This window comes from Lissotriton helveticus, chromosome 7 (assembly GCF_964261635.1).
Source record: "Lissotriton helveticus chromosome 7, aLisHel1.1, whole genome shotgun sequence".
Lineage (NCBI taxonomy): Eukaryota > Metazoa > Chordata > Amphibia > Caudata > Salamandridae > Lissotriton > Lissotriton helveticus.
This window is the reverse complement of record NC_136068.1, coordinates 1,552,985,186-1,553,005,073: the sequence shown is the minus strand read 5'-3', so window position 1 is coordinate 1,553,005,073 and position 19,888 is coordinate 1,552,985,186. Positions and strand designations below refer to the sequence as shown.

Sequence of the window (19,888 nt, the reverse complement as noted above, 5' to 3'; positions counted from 1 at the left end):
AACACCAGCTCACCAATTCATATAGCATTTGGTTATGGCTATAATATTCGCAGGGTCTTTGTCCTAGATAATATTTTATGGCTTCCATTCCTTTATCATGGTTGATGCTGGTGTACAATGATTCAATGTTCAACGTTAGCATACACCAGTCATCTTGCCAATTTATCAAGTTCAATTTGTATAAGAATTCTCCAGTATCCTTAATATAACTGGGAAGATTTTTCACAAAATCTTGCAAATAAAAATCAATATGTTGGGAGATATGTTCGCTTATGCTGCTGATTGCTGAGGCGATCGGTCTACCAGGTGTTGGGAACCTCATCTTATGTACTTTAGGTATAAAGTACAAGCTTGGAATCACTGGATTTTCTGAATGTAGGAAGCCAAATTCTGTTGGTGATATCAATCCTTCCCCTTTAAATGTAGCCAATCGCTTTTTTAAACCTTCCTTTGCTTTTGTGTATTCCATACCATTCGATTTGACATAGCAATCAACATTATCCAACTGCCTCATGGCCTCACTGATGTAATCTTTTTTTGCCAGAGTACGATGTTCCCCCCCTTATCCGATTTATTGATTACAATTTCATGGTTTTTGCTGAGTTTGTTCATTAGGTTCGCATATTGTACCTCATTGTATGTTTTAGTGTGCTTTTGACCATTAACTTTCAGATTTAGGTTGTTTAGATCCTCAACCACACACTCATGGAATATATCCACTGCATCTTTAGGCATCATTGGGACAAAAGTACATGTTGATTTAAAAGGGCTTTCTCCTGCTCCGTTTTGCACAACATCAATTCTTTGTAAGCTTTTCTGAGTACTCAATACTTCCATCTCATTAGATTGTAGAACTGTGTCAGAAATGTTTCCTAAGTCACACAGAGTTAGCATTAACCTAGCATCCGCTGTGGCAATTAAAGGTGTTTTTTTAGCTAAATTTAGACCCCCCAGGATATTGCGGCATAAATTTGCAAATTTAGCGACACAAAAATTAAAATTTAGCGGCACAAAAATTGAAATTTAGCGGCATTATTGCGGCATTTTAGTTTACTTTTAATCAATCCTTTTCAGTCTTAAATCACTGGAAACTGTTTTAGTAGAATATTCCACTTTTAAATAGGCATGTTCAAAGTGCAGAATGACTTGTACACCAACATTCCTTCAACATTCACTCGACAGTTTACATTACAGCATTTTATTTATTATTAGGGTATTTTTATTTTGAACATATTTCTCGACTAAACAGCATGCAGGCGCTCTGGAAAAGAAAAACTGAATCAATACATTGATGGACTCAACCAAGTGAAACAGCATAAATAGTTTTGTTTTGTGACGTGCATGAGCACAGAACCAACTTGTCAAAGAATAACATTGTATGTGGAGAGCTATGCAATGACGATTAGAGCTTACGAGGTCTCCACAATGAAGTGGTGATGATGAAGAAGACTACAATTTTCAAAGTAAGTGGCCTAATGATAGATTTGTGCTTTGGCTTCCATCAAAAAGCTCCATACAAACTCACAAATTAAAACTGAGGCGCCACAAAAGGTAAAGTAAGAAACATTAATCAAAACCCTTAAGAAAACGGAAGAGACATGAATCGTGAAAACAATTCTGCCTAGGCAGTCAGATAACCTTTAACAGTACTGAACAAAATACCTTAATTCTTAAAAACGGAGCAAACGTGAACCTATGACCTTCCTGCCAAATAGGTTATATGTGCTTAAAATAGGAGCCTACTAAAAGGTGCCCAACAAAACCTGCGTCCACTTACTTAGTTGATGAGTACTTTGCTGCGAGTGACATACATGAACTTAGAGGGAAATTAAATTAATCAAACCCCTGCAAAAATTTAGTCCCATTGCACTTACTCACACAAAGCATGCCTGTTAAGAGATAGCAAGCTGTGTGCCTTTGTTTCCCCTCTGTGGCATTTACATCTAAGTGAGGTTCCAGGCCGCCCCGACAGGATACTTCATCAAAAGCATCAAAAGGAGCCGCCTAATGACCCCTTAACTTGGCCTTTATCTTCAGAGCCGGAGGGGACGATAAAAAAGCCCTCCTTGCAGCCTGTATATTGTTGCTGAGAACGCAATGCAGGAATTGCCCTGCGCGCGTGGCTCAGCTCTTCTTGTAGAAGGCAGGACTGCTGAAGCTTCCTGCCGCCCAGCCCCGATTTCGCGGGCAGTTTTGTAAAAAGCGCGGCCTTTTTACAAAAGTGCCGATTTCGCGATTATTTAGCAAATCGCGAAATCGCGAAATCCTGGAGGGTCTGTACATTGCATTGTGGTTTCACAGGTACGTTGTTGCTGTCATCATCATGAGCATTACCTGACTTGATTGCAAAAAACGTTTTCAACTTAAGTTTTCGAATAAAACAGAAAATATCTGCCTTCATATTGGTGTAATGGAAAGTACTTTCTGGGCAGAAATTCAGGCCCAAAGCAAGGAGTTGCTCTTCTACTGCCGTTAAGGTCTCATTTTATAGATTGGTGATTGTGCAGTCCTTTACTTCCTCTTTCTGTACCACGTTTTCTTTTTCTGCTGTGGTTTGTCGGCGTTTCTTTCTTCCTTGACAAAGAAATCAGAGGCCAGAGGGGAATCCATGGAAGGTAACTCGCTTTATTTGACAAATCCCAGTGGCGGCGAATGCATTTTGGCATAGAGCCTTCCTCAGTGCCCTGCACTGCATGGAGTCCTTCTTCCTATTACCCAAGCCGTGCTGTTCAATTAGTGCTAACATGCCCTGTAGTCTCCTCCCCCAAGCTGAATCGGCACGCGTTGATCGTTGCGATGAATGCACAAACTCCAACTCCCAGAATGCATTATGATTATGCATCTGGGTCGGCGGTGTGGGGTAATGAGGAACAAGTTGGTGCGGGCATGATAGTCCTATGCAGGTGGGTGGTAAAGGAATCCCCAGAACAATGCCAAAGTCCACAGCCACCTCCTTGGGTCCCCTCGGACTGCTGCTGCCAATCAAAACACGACCGCAATTGAGCAGGGGCAGTCACGCAACAGCATAGCGCCCTAACGGAGGTAAAATACCTCGCTCCGCTCATGTCAGCCTGGGAAAACTGGCAGAGACTGGACATCTCGATACCCCGAGTCTTGTAAATGCTGTCAGACAGCGCGGTGCCAGTAGTAGTCCAGGTCACTTCATGCAGCAGGGCCATCTGTACTGCACCCCTGGCCTGCGCAGAATATAATAATAAAACGAAAACAAAATTACGTAATCTAGAAAAAACGTATTAGTCACTTTAGGAATACCCATTAATGTTGTCAAATAACACTGCCCACTGTGGCTTTATGGATGGTGGAATATTGCCAGCTAGCGCGGCGGATTGTCACGTCTGAAATCGATAAAGTTTTATCGAAAACGTCTTTGAAATGTAACAGTTAAGATGGTTTACAATTGGGTCTCATGAAAACTCTGACCCAATTTATTTTCTCTGTTCCAAAAAACCCTGAATTAGTGATCTAATTTAACTATTGTTTTTATACCAACTACTTTATTTTTAGGTCGAGCGACCTATCTCAATGCGCATGCGCATTGAGCGGGAGCGAGATATATAGGGGCTTAAATAAGCTTTACCTAGACTGGCGATTGACTGGCGATTTGATGCTGTGCCCGTGCGCTTTTAGGTCAATGCGCGTGCACATCATCAAATCGCCAGTCAATCACCAGCAGCACTCCTCCCACACCTTTGAAGTGAAGCTTAGCTTCACTTCAAAGGCCCCTGCTGCTTCACAACCTCATGCCGCTCTCCCCGCTCCGCCCCCTCCCGCCGTGTCTCATTTCTACTCCCCCCCCTCCCCACAGCAATGCCCTCCGTCTTGTTTCATCTGCCAGCACTGGATCACTCTGCCCCTCACCGCTGGTTCTCACCCCTCTTGCTCCTCAGCCCTCGCTACCGATCCCCCTCCCCGGACGCACTCTCCATTCTCTGCCCACAACCAACTGTAACGTTGAACCCGACTCCGCCGTCGATCTTGCTCCCGCCTATCTCTCACCCTCCCCGGCACTGACTTCAATCTCCCTTTCCCCTTCACCACTGACCCCCTCCCCACCCCCCTTGAGCACGGGTTCAGACTGTAGCCTTTCCTTTCTCCGGTAATGGTATTTTCTCCTCTCAATTTTTTTGCACTTACTTTGATTTTTTTTCTCTCGCCCTGTTCTTCGATTACCTCCCCCATCCTCCAGCACCGCCCCCCTCCCACGCCCGTCATCCAGGAGTAGCTTGCTGTTTTTTCTCTCTTCCACATCTCCAACACCTCTATTCCCCCTCCTGCCACTCTCTCCAGCACTAGCTCACGCTCCTTCACCCACCCTTTCCCCTCTGTCACCACATCTCCAGCCCCCCTCACCCCGACCAGCACCTTGAGCACTGAGTCTCTCTCCAGCACGTATACTCTGCGCACCCTGCACTGCTCTAGCTTACCCTTTCTTCTCTTTTGAACAAATTGGCCACATGCCGCCCCCCGTCTCCCCTCAATCACTGTCAATTGTTTTCGTCCAGATCCCGGTACTGAACGATGTCATTGATGACCCGCAGGGTGGGGAGGAGACTGACAAAATGCTGCAACTCCGGGCCGAATTATCCGACAGCGCTATCATGTGGCTTTGAAAAGCAAATTATATGGTACATTGTGAATGAAACAAATTATGCGCCACCTTTTCACATTATTGTGTAGTTATTTAGAAACTTTTATACATTGATGCAAAATAGACCTCAATGATCCACCACATCCACCACCACCACATCCACCACCACCACATCCACCACCACCACCACATCCACCACCACCTCCACCTCCACCTCCACATCCACCACCACATCCACCACCACATCTACCACCACATCCACCACCACATCCACCACCACATCCACCGCCACATCCACCGCCACATCCACCGCCACATCCACCGCCACAACCACCGCCACAACCACCGCGACATCCACCGCCACCACCACCACACCCACCACCACCACATCCACCACATCCACCACCACTACATCCACCACCCCATCCACAACCACCACCACCCCATCCACCACCACCACCGCATCCACCATCACCACATCCATCGCATCCACCACCACCACATCCACCGATGCACCACCACATCCACCACCACATCCACCACATCCACCACATCCACCACCACATCCACCCTATCCACCACCACATCCACCACCACAATCACCACCACATCCACCCCCACATCCACCACCATCACCACCACCACCATATCCCCCAGATCCACCACCACCACATCTATATGTGTGTGTGTGTGGCTCTGTATGTGTGTGTAGGTGCAAATGCAATGTTCTTGGATTTTAGTCACAATAAAATACACTGAACATAATCTTCACAAAATTTATTTACAAACGTTTAAGCTATTGCCATTATAAATTAATTTTTTTTATTTAAGTATTAATTATTTACAAAATTAAAAGCCATTGTTATTTGTAATATCAATACATGTAAGTCACGTAAATACAACACACATTGCATTACAAATGCTATAGGTGTCACATTTGCGAAAGTTAAAACTATGGACATTGTAACTGACAAAGCTATTAAATTTGCTATTTTCAAAACCAACACATAAATAAAAAAAAGTGTCATTTACAATACCAATCGCTCAAACTTTCCTAATGCGAGACCTATTGCATTTCCAATGCTTGTTTGCACATGATCTCCTTCTGCATTTTTCATTGGTTCCATCTGATGCTATTCTTAGCATGGTTCGCCACTACCACTCACTTAAGATGGCCGCCGCAATTGCACCTTACTCCTTTACCTTTCAATAGATCCCTCATCTGACTCACGTCTCTGCGCAGTCAGTATCCCAGAAACAGTCACATGATATTATCTATGTTCCCATTTTCGCCGTATCAAGCGTGGTTCACCACTACCACTCACTCAAGATGGCCGCCACAATTGCACGTCACTTCCGATCTCCTTATTAATAGAACTCCCCTCACCATCACCTGACTTGCGCCGTCAGAACCCCGGATACAGCCACTGCTGCTGGTCGTAGGGGTAAGAGCACTCCATACCCGTAGTTCCTACTGTTGGAACTGCTTCTAACTGTTAAGTAATTGTAGATTCGCTTCATTCACAGGTATGCTTAAAGCACCGATTGACAACCACGAATAATTAAGGAATCTTCGTGAGGTTACCGGCTCATTGAAGTCAAACCCTGATTCAAATAATTGCTCAGAGGCTCCACTTGAGCCTAGGTAATATACCTTTCTTTTACAGACTACCACTTTCACCAGTATAATCGGAGTTTTCATCTCATCTTACATTCTTTTTTCCCCCAATTAGGACTCGTTATCGTTCAGATGGTCTTAGCAAGTAACCTAGCTCTGCTCGGGATACATTGACCGTCACGCCATCTAGGTTTGTGTTCCTGTCATTCACGTTAATCACGCCATCTAGGTTCGTGTTCCTTTCATTCACGTTAAAGACGCCCAGCCCACCTTCACCTTAGCACGGTCCTTGCCATCACCGCCATGCATGATGCCAAACACTATCAAGAAATGTTTTTATGCGCGATCGCTGAACCATTTTAGAAAATACATGCTCTTACATCAGCTCACGTCGTATCTTCGTGTATTATCACTATTCAACTTGATCACTGACCGTTCCGCCTGGCTAAGCCCACCACCATTATTCCAGCAGGTCATAAATTCTCATAAAACTGCGGATTGCGCTGTAACTACCGCTCCTTTACTCAAGCCTACCGCCATTAATTCAGCAAGTCTTAACTTCTCCTACTTATAGCGGGTTGCGCTGTAATGACCGCTCCCTTACTCAAGCCGCCTTGGAACTGGGCATGCTTCACGATATGTTACACCATGTCTTTCAGCCACAGTGCATGGATGATTGTGAGCTCTGACAACCTATATAGGCAAGATCCTTTTCTCACTCCCCTCTCTTTGCCTTTTTCTTACTTCCTTTCTCCACAGGCATTGTTACAATTATTCAGGCATGCCTATAATACCGTCCTGATGATGATCCCGACATTCACAAAAGGGATCGAAACGTCGTCGACTTTTGGAAATAGTTTTACATAGTCAACTATTGTGTTTTATTAGTGTGATGACTATTAAGGATAGCTTTTGCTGTATTTTCATTGAATCTGAAGCTTCCTTCCTTGTGTGCCTGAAAATTCCCAAGTTAGGTGTTGTTTTGCTTTTGTTTTTTCATGTGATGGATGCAGGATTGTATCCCACTTTAATGTTACTTTTGCAAAAATTGAAATCGTTTCACTAATTAAACTTTGTGTCCGGCTGGACACCGTGAAGTATAGTGCTTATTACAGACTATATTCATTTAAATGTTCTAATCTATGTATTAAGGACCATTGTTATAAAGTAAGACTGACACCCAGGGTCCTTAAACTACCTTTTCGGTTCCCTTGTTTTTCCTCTAACTCATATAAGCGCAATCACTAGATTGCAAGGGATAAAGTTCCTATTCCCGTCAGTTTTTGAGTGGGCTCTCCTGTACCTTTACCCTTTCTTTTTTTCCCTCTCCTTCCATTAAATACTCTACCCAATCCCTTCTATAGCCTGTGCGAAACCATTATGTCAGACCATGCTCCACTGTACTCGGATGAATACATTAAAAAAATATGTGAAGGCCCTTCACTTTTTATCAAATCAGTGGATACCCCCAGCCACACTGACTCTACACTCCCTGAACAGTTAGATAAATTGAGAAAAAAACAAGTTCGACTGCAATTTATGACCCTTATGCTCAGGGAATATCTAAAGGCAGATATAATACCAGTAGGTTTGAAAGTTAGGAACATCCCGGGTATATTCACTGATTACTCGAAATACATTAATAATTTAAGTTACATTGGAACAACCTGCTCTAGGCACTGGCTAGTACTAGGGATTGATATTGCAACTGAAGCTCTGAAAACCCTAGGCGAGGAAATTATTGACATAGAGAAACAACTCCAAGACTCTAACCCAACAACGGAGAGTAAGAAATTACTTGATCAAATCCCAAAAACTGTGGAAGATTTCCACAGAATTGAGCAAAATAAAAAACTACTAAAGTTAAAAAAGACATTAAATCCTACAGTGTAGAGAATACCTATCTGTGCCTACAGAAAGATTTTTATAGCAACAGATCATATACCAATCCCCAGAATACCAGACCGTGGGGGTGCTTCAACAGACGTCAGAATCTTGTGGGATTCTCCGACACTTCAGCAGATTCCTAGGACAATTCCGATACTGGGGATAGCCTTAGCACTTCCAACAGAAACCCTGGTCCCAGTGCCAAATTTTCAGGGAGGGGCCAGCACGACACTCCCAAGCGAGGGCGGGGGAAACGGACCCAATGCTGGTTTAACCAACCAGGAGAACGCTAGACACGACAAAAGTTTTACCAGTGGTAATACATAGTAACACTGAAATGACACAATCCAAGGTCATACCTATCTTCAATTTGTCTAAACATAGACTCTCAGAAATTGAGGTATACGTTCTTATCAGAGGTCTCCCATTTGTGCCGACTATCCCCCCTAATTTTTCGGAACTACATACCAAATTACTCAGGTTTTTTCATTTCATACGGTTACAAGCATACTTCTAACTAAATCCCACTATTACAATCAATACACTATTCTGTCCACCATCCACATTTTCTCCCACATCCAGTATGATTCCAACAGAAGTTCTCACTTTTGAGAAAATGGTACTGAAAGATCTCCCCTCACTGAAGGAAAAAAGACGATTTATTCCGTAAAATCTGCCCCTTGAGGAGAAAAAGGCTATTCAAACACTGAAATCTAATGAGTTCCTCATCATCAAATGTGCTAATAAAGGGGGAGGGATCGTCCTTCAAGAAAAATAAATTTATACGGCTGAGATCTTACAACAACTCTCTAACACCGACCACTACTGTCACTTACCGACAAACCCTACCAAAGAGCTACAGGGCCTTATCACACTTCTCACTACAGAGGCACTTGAAGAGGGTTATATTAACAAGAAGGAATTTCTATTCCTCAATGTCAAATCACCCAGAACACCAGTGATTTATACACTCCCAAAGATGCACAAGAATCCCACCAGCCCACCAGGCAGACCCATAGTTTCGGGTTGTGGGTCGGTCTTGGAACCTTTGGGCCAATATGTAGACTTCTTCATAAAAGAATTTGTTCCCACCACTGCCTGCTATGTGAGAGATAGCATGGCTATGATTAACTTGGTGGAACACCATCCATTCAACCAGGAGACAGACTTATTGTGCACATTGGATGTCCAGTCCTTATATACAAACATTCCCCAAAGAGCAGCCATGTCAGTTATTCAGGGGGTTCTAGACTCAAGGCTCCGCACACACGCGGTGTCCACACGCGGTACCCACACTATTTATTCTTCAACTTTTGGAATTGTGTTTAACAAGGAATTTCTTTGCATTTGATAATGTATTTTACCAACAAGTTAAGGGCACATCAATGGGGGCTGTTTTTGCCCCCAATCTGGCCATACTTTTTATGGACCATATGGAAACAACATCTATTCTTTCTCCATCAAACCCCTTCTTCACAGAGATAGGGCTATGGCGCAGGTATATCGATGACATATTTCTCATCTGGCATAATGACACTGACTCTCTCAACCAATTTTTACACTGGCTCAACAATAAATGTTCTGGTCTCACATTCACCATCACTATGGATAAATCTGCTATTGCATTTCTGGGCCTCACCATTTACCTTTCTGAGGGCACACTACGTACCAAATTCTACCGCAAAGCCACTGAACGTAATACTTTGCTGAGTTATACAAATAATCATTTCAGAGCACTTAGGAACACCCTTCCCTACTCCCAATTCTTAAGAATCAGGCGCAATTGCTATGCTAAAGAAAACTACTTCCTTGAAACAGCTACACTGTCTACTAAATTGCGAGACCGAGGGTACCCTAAGAGGCTAGTACGTAACGCACAAAAAAGAGCATGGTATTGCCCCAGGGAGGTGCTCCTAAGCCCCAAAACAAAAGATCACACCAACAGAATTGCCTGTGTCCCTACGTTCTCCCCAGTTTCCAACCCTATCCGCAAATCTATACTCAGACATTGGCCTTTACTAAATGCAGGGACTCTGAATATCAAACGCCCTATGTTCGCTTTTTGGAAAAAACTGAATCTAAAGGACCACCTGGTAAGAGCAGCACTCCCCAACCCAACACCACACTCTACTCTCAATGCCCATTGGGGACTGGCACCACTAATTGGGCACTCAAAGTGTGGCACATGTTATGTTTGTGATTACACTATGGAAGGCAAATCCTTCCCGTTTAACAATGTAAAGGTGAAATGTAATAACTTTTCCGACTGCAATACATGTAATGTGGTCTATTTGATTCAGTGCCCTTCCCAGAAAGTAAATATTGGCCAAACGACACAGAAAATCAAGAGCAGAATCTGTCAACTCCGAAGCCGAGTGAGATGTAAAACTCCGAATGCACCATTGGTAGAGCATTTCACGCAACTGGGACACAATGAAAATTACATTAAGTGGACAGTACTGAGCGTACTCAAACTCCCTCAAAGAGGTGGAGACATGTCACTTGTGCTGAATAGGGAGGAATTAAAAATAATAATCCGCATGGACAGTATCAATAATGGACTAAATAGGACTGAGGATTGGACGTCCCTTCTCTGATACCAGAAAAGTTAAACAGTGGCTGTGATTCCTGCTTCTTTGAAAGTTCTCGTCAAGACCAAATTTGTGGTTACTATAAGCATTCATTATGCTTCAATGTATTTTTAACTCACTATTCTGCAATGCTTCTTGCGACACAATGTGCATTTATGATTCGTTGAAAAATGCAATTTATATATTGTGATAATTAGGTACTAGATAGCACTATGGCTGCTTTCAAGAACCCACCCTGCTAATTCATCAGAATGTCCTTTGAAATCTATAGGAAAAACCGTGCTCACTGCTCTGTTCCAAAAAACCGTGAATTAGTGATCTAATTTAACTATCGTTTTTATTCCAACTACTGTATTTTTTTGCAAATGATCTCCTTCTGCATTTTTCTTTGGTTCCATCTGACGCTATTCTTAGCATGGTTCGCCACTACCACTCACTTAAGATGGCCGCCGCAATTGCACCTCACTCCTTTTCCTTTCAATAGATCCCTCATTTGACTCACGGCTCTGCGCAGTCAGTATCCCGGAAACAGTCACAGGATGTTATCTGTATTACTCTATGTTCCCATTTTCGCCGTATCAAGCGTGGTTAACCACTACCACTCACTCAAGATGGCAGCCACAATTGCACATCACTTCCTACCTCCTTCTTAAAAGAACTCCCCTCACCATCACCTGACTAACGCCATCACGCCGTCAGAACCCCGGATACAGCCACTGCTGCTGGTCATAGAGGTAAGAGCACTCCGCACCCGTAGTTCCTATGGTTGGAACTGCTTCTAACTGTTAAGTAATTGTAGATTCGCTTCATTCACAGGTATGCATAAAGCACCGATTGACAACCGCGAATAATTAAGGAATCTTCGTGCGGTTACCGGCTCATTGAAGTCAAACCCTGATTCAAATAATTGCTCAGAGGCTCCACTTGAGCCTAGGTAATATATCTTCCTTTTACAGACTACCACTTTCACCAGTATAATCAGAGTTTTCATCTCATCTTACATTCTTTTATTCCCCCAATTAGGACCCGTTATCATTCAGATGGTCTAAGCAAGTAACCTAGCTCTGCTCGTGATAAATTGACTGTCACGCCATCTAGGTTTGTGTTCCTTTCATTCAAGTTAATCACGCCATCTAGGTTCGTGTTCCTGTCATTCACGTTAATCACGCCCGGCCCACCTTCCCCTTAGCACGGTCCTTGCCATCACCGCCATGCATGATGCCAAACACTATCAAGAAATGTTTTTATGCGCAATTGATGAACCATTTTAGAAAATACGTTATCCTTACATCAGCTCACGTCATATCTTCGTGTATTATCACTATTAAACTTGATCACTGACCGTTCCGCCTGGCTAAACCCACCGCCATTATTCCAGCAAGTCATAACTTCTCATAAAACAGTGGATTGCGCTGCAACAACCGCTCCCTTACTCAAGCCCACCGCCATTAATTCAGCAAGTCTTAACTTCTCCTACTTATAGCGGGTTGCGCTGTAACGACCGCTCCCTTACTCACGCCTCCTTGGAACTGGGCATGCTTCACAATATGTTACACCATGTTTTTCAGCCACAGTGCCTGGATGATTTCGAGCTCTGACAACCTATATAGGCAAGATCCTTTTCTCACTCCCCTCCCTTTGCCTTTTTCTTACTTCCTTTCTCCACAGGCATTGTTACAATTATTCAGGCATGTCTATAATATTGTCCTGATGATGATCCCGACATTCACAAAAGGGATTGAAACCATTGTGTTTTATTAGTGTGATGACTATTAAGGATAGCTTTTGCTGTATTTTCATTGAATCTGAAGCTTCCTTCCTTGTTTGCCTGAACATTCCCAAGTTATGTGTTGTTTTGCTTCTGTTTTTTCATGTATTGGATGCAGGATTGGATCCCACTTTAATGTTGCTTTTGCAAAAATTTAAATCATTTGACTAATTAAACTTTGTGTCCGGCTGGACACCGTAAAGTATAGTGTTTATTATAGACTATATTCATTTAAATGTTCTAATCTATGAATTAAGGACTGTTGTTATAAAGTAAGACTGATTTATTTTCTAGCATACTATACAGAGGCCTGGCGCTTCATGCAATGTGATTAATGTTACGTTTATTTTTCATCAAAGTACAGCAAAAATACGAGATCGCGCTTGCTAGGCCACTAATTATGAATTACTAATCAATTGTTGGCACCATTACAAATTAGTATTCTGAACAGCAGAATTATGCAAGAGGATTTTGTAGGAAATGGTTTTTGAAAAGGAACATGTGAAACATTAAGGAACATGCTTGTTCTACGGCAGTCTTTCCTCACTGTTTATGATGTCAAAAGTCACATGCTTATTTAATGATGTTTGGAACGTACTCTCTGGCCCTCGTGAACAAGGGAGCAAGTCCCGTAATGCGTAGAGTGGTTGCCAGATTGCCATTCTGTTTGCACAATAACAATTTTGGCTGCTTAAAAGTCCTTCATGTTGTCCGTGGCTCCTGTGTTTAGAGAAACGATGACAGCGTCTTTGAACTGATACTTTGAGGCTTGCCTGCGTCGCCGCGGACCGCCGTCACAAGAGGCAAGGGAAAGGCATCGCTAGTGTGGCTGCACTAGCGTGTAAGTTGATTCAAAGGAATTTCCTTGACCGCGGAGGAACGAACACTGGAGCGAGAATTTGTCGTTTGGACAGGCGAGGCTTAATGGATACAACACCTGAAGCCTGTGATATAACGGTAACATTCTTTCTCAGATCTGAAATAATTTTGCTTTAACTCCCAGCAGACGGCTGGCGTAGCGCGATCCCGTGCAGCGGGGCGAATGCCGAGGCATTTAAGCAGCAAAGCGCTTTTAGCGTGTTGATGCCCCGGTTACTTACCGGTAATCTTCATTACTCCGAGTATAGTCTTCCTCGCCACATGACTTACATAGTGAGCTTCAGCTCCACACCAGAACCCTCCAAAGCAAAAGTTAGCCTCCCATGCCTCCCATCCCTTCCCAAGATGGCCGACCCTTTACCACCTGACCTCTATAAGAGGCGGGCCGGCCCAACCAACAGCCTGAAACCACCAAGCACAAACATGAAGCCGATAGCCAGACAGGGAGGGAGGGATGGGAACTCATGTGGCGAGGAAGACTATACTCGGAGTAATGAAGATTACCGGTAAGTAACCGGGGCATTACCTCCTCGTTAGTCTTCCTCGCCACATGACTTACATAGTGAGCACATACCAAAGCCAAGCGGCTTCATGGAACACACAAGAATCAACAGACCAGAAGGGGATGACCACGAAAGAGGGCAAACCCAACAGACCAGTACGAGTGGAAGGACCACCCAGGAGAGAGGCAACCACGAGTAGGAGAACCAACCCGGGACCGAAGACACCGGGAAGGCCGAAAAACAAACCGGACCCCAGAGACACCAAGAGTCGCCAGGAAAACCGCCCTAACCGAAGGAAGGCAGAGAAAGGCACGGGACTGGACCGCACGGAACCAAAAAGGCAACAGCAACCAGGGCCAGAACAGAAACGAGCAAGCCCGACCAACACACCAGGGCAGCCCAACAGGCAGCACAAAGCGAGAGGGGAGCAAAAGGCCAAAGAGAGGATCGAATGAACAGAGAACATCCCCACCACAGCGACCTAACAACAAAAAATCACCAGTGGAAAGAGACAACCAGGCCGCCCAAATCAGCAACACCGCAAGGGCGACCAGAAAAACAGGGAAGCGGCACCAGAGCCATCCAACAGACAGGCAAGAGCCAGAAGAATGGAAAAGGGAGCCGAAAAGAGACAGAAGGGGGAAAAAAAAACCCCGTCAAACAAAGGACCCCCGGAAGGGACCGCGACTCCAAGGAGAGAACCCAGGCAGGCACCCAGGAAAGGAGCCGGAAACGACACCGAGGGGACCCGGAGGAGAACCAACCAGGGAAAGGAGAAGAAGAGGCAGAAAGAAGCCAACCGGCCAGGCACGGGAACACCCCGCACAGGGACCAAGCAACCGGCCCAGGAAGAAACACAAGAAGGGAGCGAGCCGCAGAAGAGAGCACCCAGGCGGGCAAACAGACAGCCAGCCCACAACCAGGCCCAGCCCAGCGAGAAAAAGAAGAACCGACAGGCACAGGAGCGCGGCAGCAACACACCAAAGGCGTGAAGGACCGAAGGGCAGGGCGAAGACGAGCCCGAGCCATGAAAAAAATACCCAGGGAGCCACCAGAGCCAACAGGACCCGGGACCCCAAAACCAGGGTAGAGAAACGAGGACACACCCACACCGGAAGCGCAGGACCCCGCCAGGGAACCCCATAGCACCGCCGGAAACAAAAACAGCCAGCAGGAGAAGGGACCCCAGGAAGCGCAAAGCCGGGAGCCCAAACGAGAAGGCCGAAGCCAAAAAACCAGAGATCCAAAGGAAGCAGACAGGGCCAGACGGACCCAGGAGACTCCCGAACCAGGCACAAAGAGAGGCCCGACCCACAAACCACCGGAGGAGAGGCGATGAGAACATGAGCACCCAGGGCCAGAAAAGCCGCAGCCAAAAATGACCCAGGCAAGGACAGCACCAAAGCGCCAAAGAAACAAAAGGGGCGAACCCCGCACACACCCCGGAGCACGAGGCAGGGGACAAACATACCACAGGGACCAACAAGCCCCAGCAAGGCAGGGGAAAACCCCAGAGAAGCCAAGGAATGGCCAAATAGAAGCCAGACGGGAAAAAACGACCACAGGGAAACCACCGACCCAGCACAGACCGGGAACCCAAGCACAGCCAGAAGAAGGCACCACCAACATACGGGCAGGAGGAACCCAGCACACCCAGGAGACAGAGCGGGAAGAGTCGGGGGAAAAAAAACAAGGAAAAAGCCAGAGGCCCCGAGACCAACAGGAAGGGGAGGATCAACGCAAGGACAGACAGGGGCAAGAAAACACCGCCAGACCACAAGACCGAAACCACGACCAGAGGAAGGTCCCACCAAGGCAGACAACCCCAACCGGAAAACCCACGAACAGGACCCGGAGAGAAAGCAGCAGTGAAACCGCCAAAGCGACCCCGCAACAAGAGGCAGGCGCCAAAACCCCGGACCGACCAGGCAGGCACCACACAAAGGAAGCAGAGACACCAAAGGGCCAAAGCACCAAGGGCACTGAAATCCCGGAAGAGAAGGATCGCAACAAACACCCGACCCCCAGGGGTCAAGGAGAAGCAAGGAGACAGCAGGAAGTCGACAGGAAAAGGGCGCAAGAGACGCCCGCCGAGACAGGGGGGAGCGGCAAAGCAGCGGACCCCGACAAGACAAGGAGAGCCCTCCAGGAGCAGAAACAGTCAGCAAGAAAACACTGACGCAGCCCAGAGACGGACGGACAGACCCCAACAGCAGGAAGCCCATAACAGACAAGCCGTAGCCCACAGCCCCCGGAAAAACCCGGAGGACGGACAACAAGGAACCAACCGGGACCGACCCCACACAAAAACAGCGGGGACAGGAGTCCACAGGATAAAAGGACCATTCCACAGGCCCAAAGCCCGGAAGGCAACACCGCCAGCACGAAGCAAAAGGCCCCACAACCCAACGCCATAGGCGCCGAAAAAACAAGCAATCCATAAATGCACCACACAAGGACACACTCAGAACAACGGCAGGGACCGAACCCCGGCCTGAGAATGGCGGGCACCACTCAAGGTACAAGACACACCACCGAGCCAAAGCACCATGGACCCAAGCCAAACCAAGGAACCCTGCGAAAAAAGGCAGAGAGAGCCACCCAACTGGAGACTCCAAACATGGAACGCCACACGAAAATAGCGCGACAACCCAGTGCAGGGACCATGCAAATCCTCACTGTAAATATCCAATACCAGGAAACGTGCCGCTGAAGCGAGCACAGAGGAAACATGGAACGCACAATGAACACGTGTGTCATCCACTGGCAAAGCGGCAACCCCAGAGCGCCCAGGGGGCAGCTGAAGCGAAACACGCCCCAAGAGCACCCGCCGAGAATGCGAACCACACACGAGGAAGAGAGCGCAAGGGGAGCCCGGCAAAGGAGCAGGCGAAAACACCGTCCGAAAACCAAACGCCGGGGGACATGGGCACAGCAAAAGCGGGACCCGAACCCAGGCCAGAGCACCAGCAAAGTGCTGGGAAAAAAAAAATAGACGAACAGTGCAACCAACCCAAAGGGACACACAACAGCGACCCCAGAAGGAAGAAAGGCAGAGAGAACTCGCCAGGAGCAGAGCCCGAGACCACGAGGCCGAAACACAGGCCCCCACAGAGGAAGCAGTAAACCACTGAGCCACCAGCACACAGCCCCAACGGAATGCGAGAAGCACCCCCCAAAGGAGCTCAAGCAGGCAGAAAAAGAAGAGAGAACAAATACCGGAAAAGCCCAATGCTGCGCCACGAACAGCGAGACAGCAGGAGCGGCAAACAACCAACATGAGGAAGAGTAGCCACCACAACCGCCAGGACACAGCGCCAAACCAGGGAACCAAGCAACCAAAGGAGGAAGCAGAGGACCCTCCAAGACAGAGCACCCATAAAGCGGAGCACAAGCAGGAGGCGAATACCCAGCACACACGTGATACAAGAGTAAAAAAACACACAAGGCCAAACACAACGTGACACGAAGCAGGCCACAGGAAGAAGCGAGGCGGCCACCCAACAAGGACCCCAGGAGCAGTGCCACAAGCAGCCAACGGAGCCCATAAAAAGTGACAGCAGAGCGCAAACCAGCAGGGCCCAGAGAACGAAGAGGCGAGCCCAAAACACCCCAGACTGCAAGGACAGCCGTTGAACAGTGAAGGCCAATAAAGAGGGATGACACGGCCCACACCGATCCCCGAGGCATACAGCAGAGACCATGCTCAACAAAGCGAGAGGGAGAACACACAGCCACGGAGGTGGCCACGCCCCCTCGGAGGCAGAGCAAGAAAAGGCGAGGACAAGCGGCACCCCGCCCCCTAGAAGCCCGGACTGCCCAGCGCGGGAAACTCACGGGAAGAAGAGCCGCACCGGAAAGGCAAACGGCAAGTACAGGGACCAGCCCCGCAGCCGCCCGCTAGCCCCAACGGACCAAGAGCGCAGGGAGCACTGAAGGAAGCGCACACAGAAACGGTGAGTGCACCAGGGGCCCGCAAATGCAATGGGGCGCAGCCGCGGCACGCAGGGCAAACCGCCGGGCTTTCCATCAAAGCCTCCGACCCTCTTAAAACCACGTACGTCGGTTCGCATGGATCCGAAGCCATAAGCATCCGAGAGCGGGAACCCGCCCTTACAACAGACTTGTGGGGAGCCCGTAGCAATGAGGACTCGAAAACACAATGCCCCACAATCAAGAAGCCAGAGCGCGGCAGGCCACGCGCACAGGGTACAGACAGTCAGTAAGCCCACATGCGTCCACCCGTGGCGAGGACAAGAGAAGCATCACAGCACACATGTCATGTATACATGAAGCAGTACCGGGGGGGGCAAGCAGAGGGGCAGACAGCGCTCGGAAAAACAAAGAGCACGTAACAGACATACCCCAACCCAAACCAAGCCACCCGAACAGGGACAAGAACCCCTGGGCCCCCGGTACAAAAACCTGATGCTCAACAGAGCAAACCAGGCACATGAGCCACATACCGCTGAGTTGAAGACAAAACCACAACAGAGACAGTGCGAGGCGCGGGGCAAATGGGAGCAGAACAACAGAGTCCCAGACCACACCGCCCGCCCCCCCTATTGACCCTTGGCTCGCTAAGGCAGAGCCTAACCAGCCCCAAAAGAGACCGGGGGAAGGAAGGGGAGAGGTCCAAAAAGCCCCAGAGTCCGCTAGCGCAGGACCACCAACCAAGGACCCATGTACCTGCAACAGCAGGAACCACTTACCTGAAGACGCATCTGGAGAGTAATGACGCGCAGAACAAAAAAAACAGGCTGTTGGTTGGGCCGGCCCGCCTCTTATAGAGGTCAGGTGGTAAAGGGTCGGCCATCTTGGGAAGGGATGGGAGGCATGGGAGGCTAACTTTTGCTTTGGAGGGTTCTGGTGTGGAGCTGAAGCTCACTATGGAAGTCATGTGGCGAGGAAGACTAAGAAGGAGGTAATCTATAGTTACAGATATGGCCATGGCAAGAAACGATAAACGCTCTGTGGCAGCAGAAAAGCTGTTTGATAGATGCCAATCAGAAGGCAGAAGCAGTAATAACAATGGGGAAACAAGTGTTACCACAACCCCCACTAAAAAGGCATTATGGGATAGAATGTGGAAAGCATTGAAAAAAGAACAAAATAAGTGATGGGAAGCAACCACCCTTCAGAAGTATATCAAAGTGGAAAGGATACCAAGGGGATTGAAGATATTCATCACCCCTAAATTTAATGACCCTGATCCAGAATTGGTCAACGAGTGGATTGAGAACAATCACCATTGCTCCACGAATATGTTAAAAATGCTGGTCAAATATGCTAGAAAAGACTGTGATAATTTAAGAGTAATTATAGATGACCTGACTACACAACTTAAGGGACTTTGTGGGGAAGAGGAGTACCTGAAAGAAATGGAGAAAATGGAAAAAAGTTTGGATAAAATCGAGAATGATATTAAAGTGAAAAAACAGCGTAAATGTCAGAGAGATCTGGTGGACTATCAGAAAGGACAAATCTTGACTTTCTCTAAAAAAAATGATCATTTAAGGAGTGCTGTAACCAAAGCGACGATAAAGTCAGGAAATACAGTTGCGCCAAGTCAAAGTGCAGAAGAATAATCTGATTTGGAGAATCCTGTGGATAGTAGTATCGGTGTCAACAGTGGTAGTGACTTTTCAAGCATCAATGAATGCACTTGAGTAAAAAACAGCATTTTAACCGAATTCGATCTTGTCACAAAGGGAAGACAAACAACCAGCAGTCAAGAAGGATTTCAAAGGCGTGGAAGAGGAAACAGAGGAGGTAAAAGAGGAAACAGCGCGCCGTTGGGAGATTTTTGAAGCCCTGTGGGAAGCCGTATAAGGGGCCAAACCAAAACAAAGTAATGAACAAAAAAACGGTTATAAACCTAACGGAGAGGACATTGAGCAAGATTGAGGTAGAACTGTTATCCATGGGTCTTTCTTTTTGCCCCTCTAATGATTTTAATTATACGCAAAGCTGTATAGATCTTTTCTTTTTCACGCGTAAGCTGCGCATAAAAATATTGGTATGCCACCAAAG

General features: G+C 46.8%; 1 non-coding gene across 1 annotated transcript; it reads right to left on the bottom strand.

Moving 5' to 3' along the window:
* Nucleotides 1-16,469: 16,469 nt before the first annotated feature.
* LOC144771222 (U6 spliceosomal RNA) lies at nucleotides 16,470-16,577 on the bottom strand. The gene has a single exon (XR_013599176.1). It is a non-coding gene; the product is annotated as a U6 spliceosomal RNA (small nuclear RNA).
* Between the last annotated feature and the right edge of the window lie 3,311 nt (nucleotides 16,578-19,888).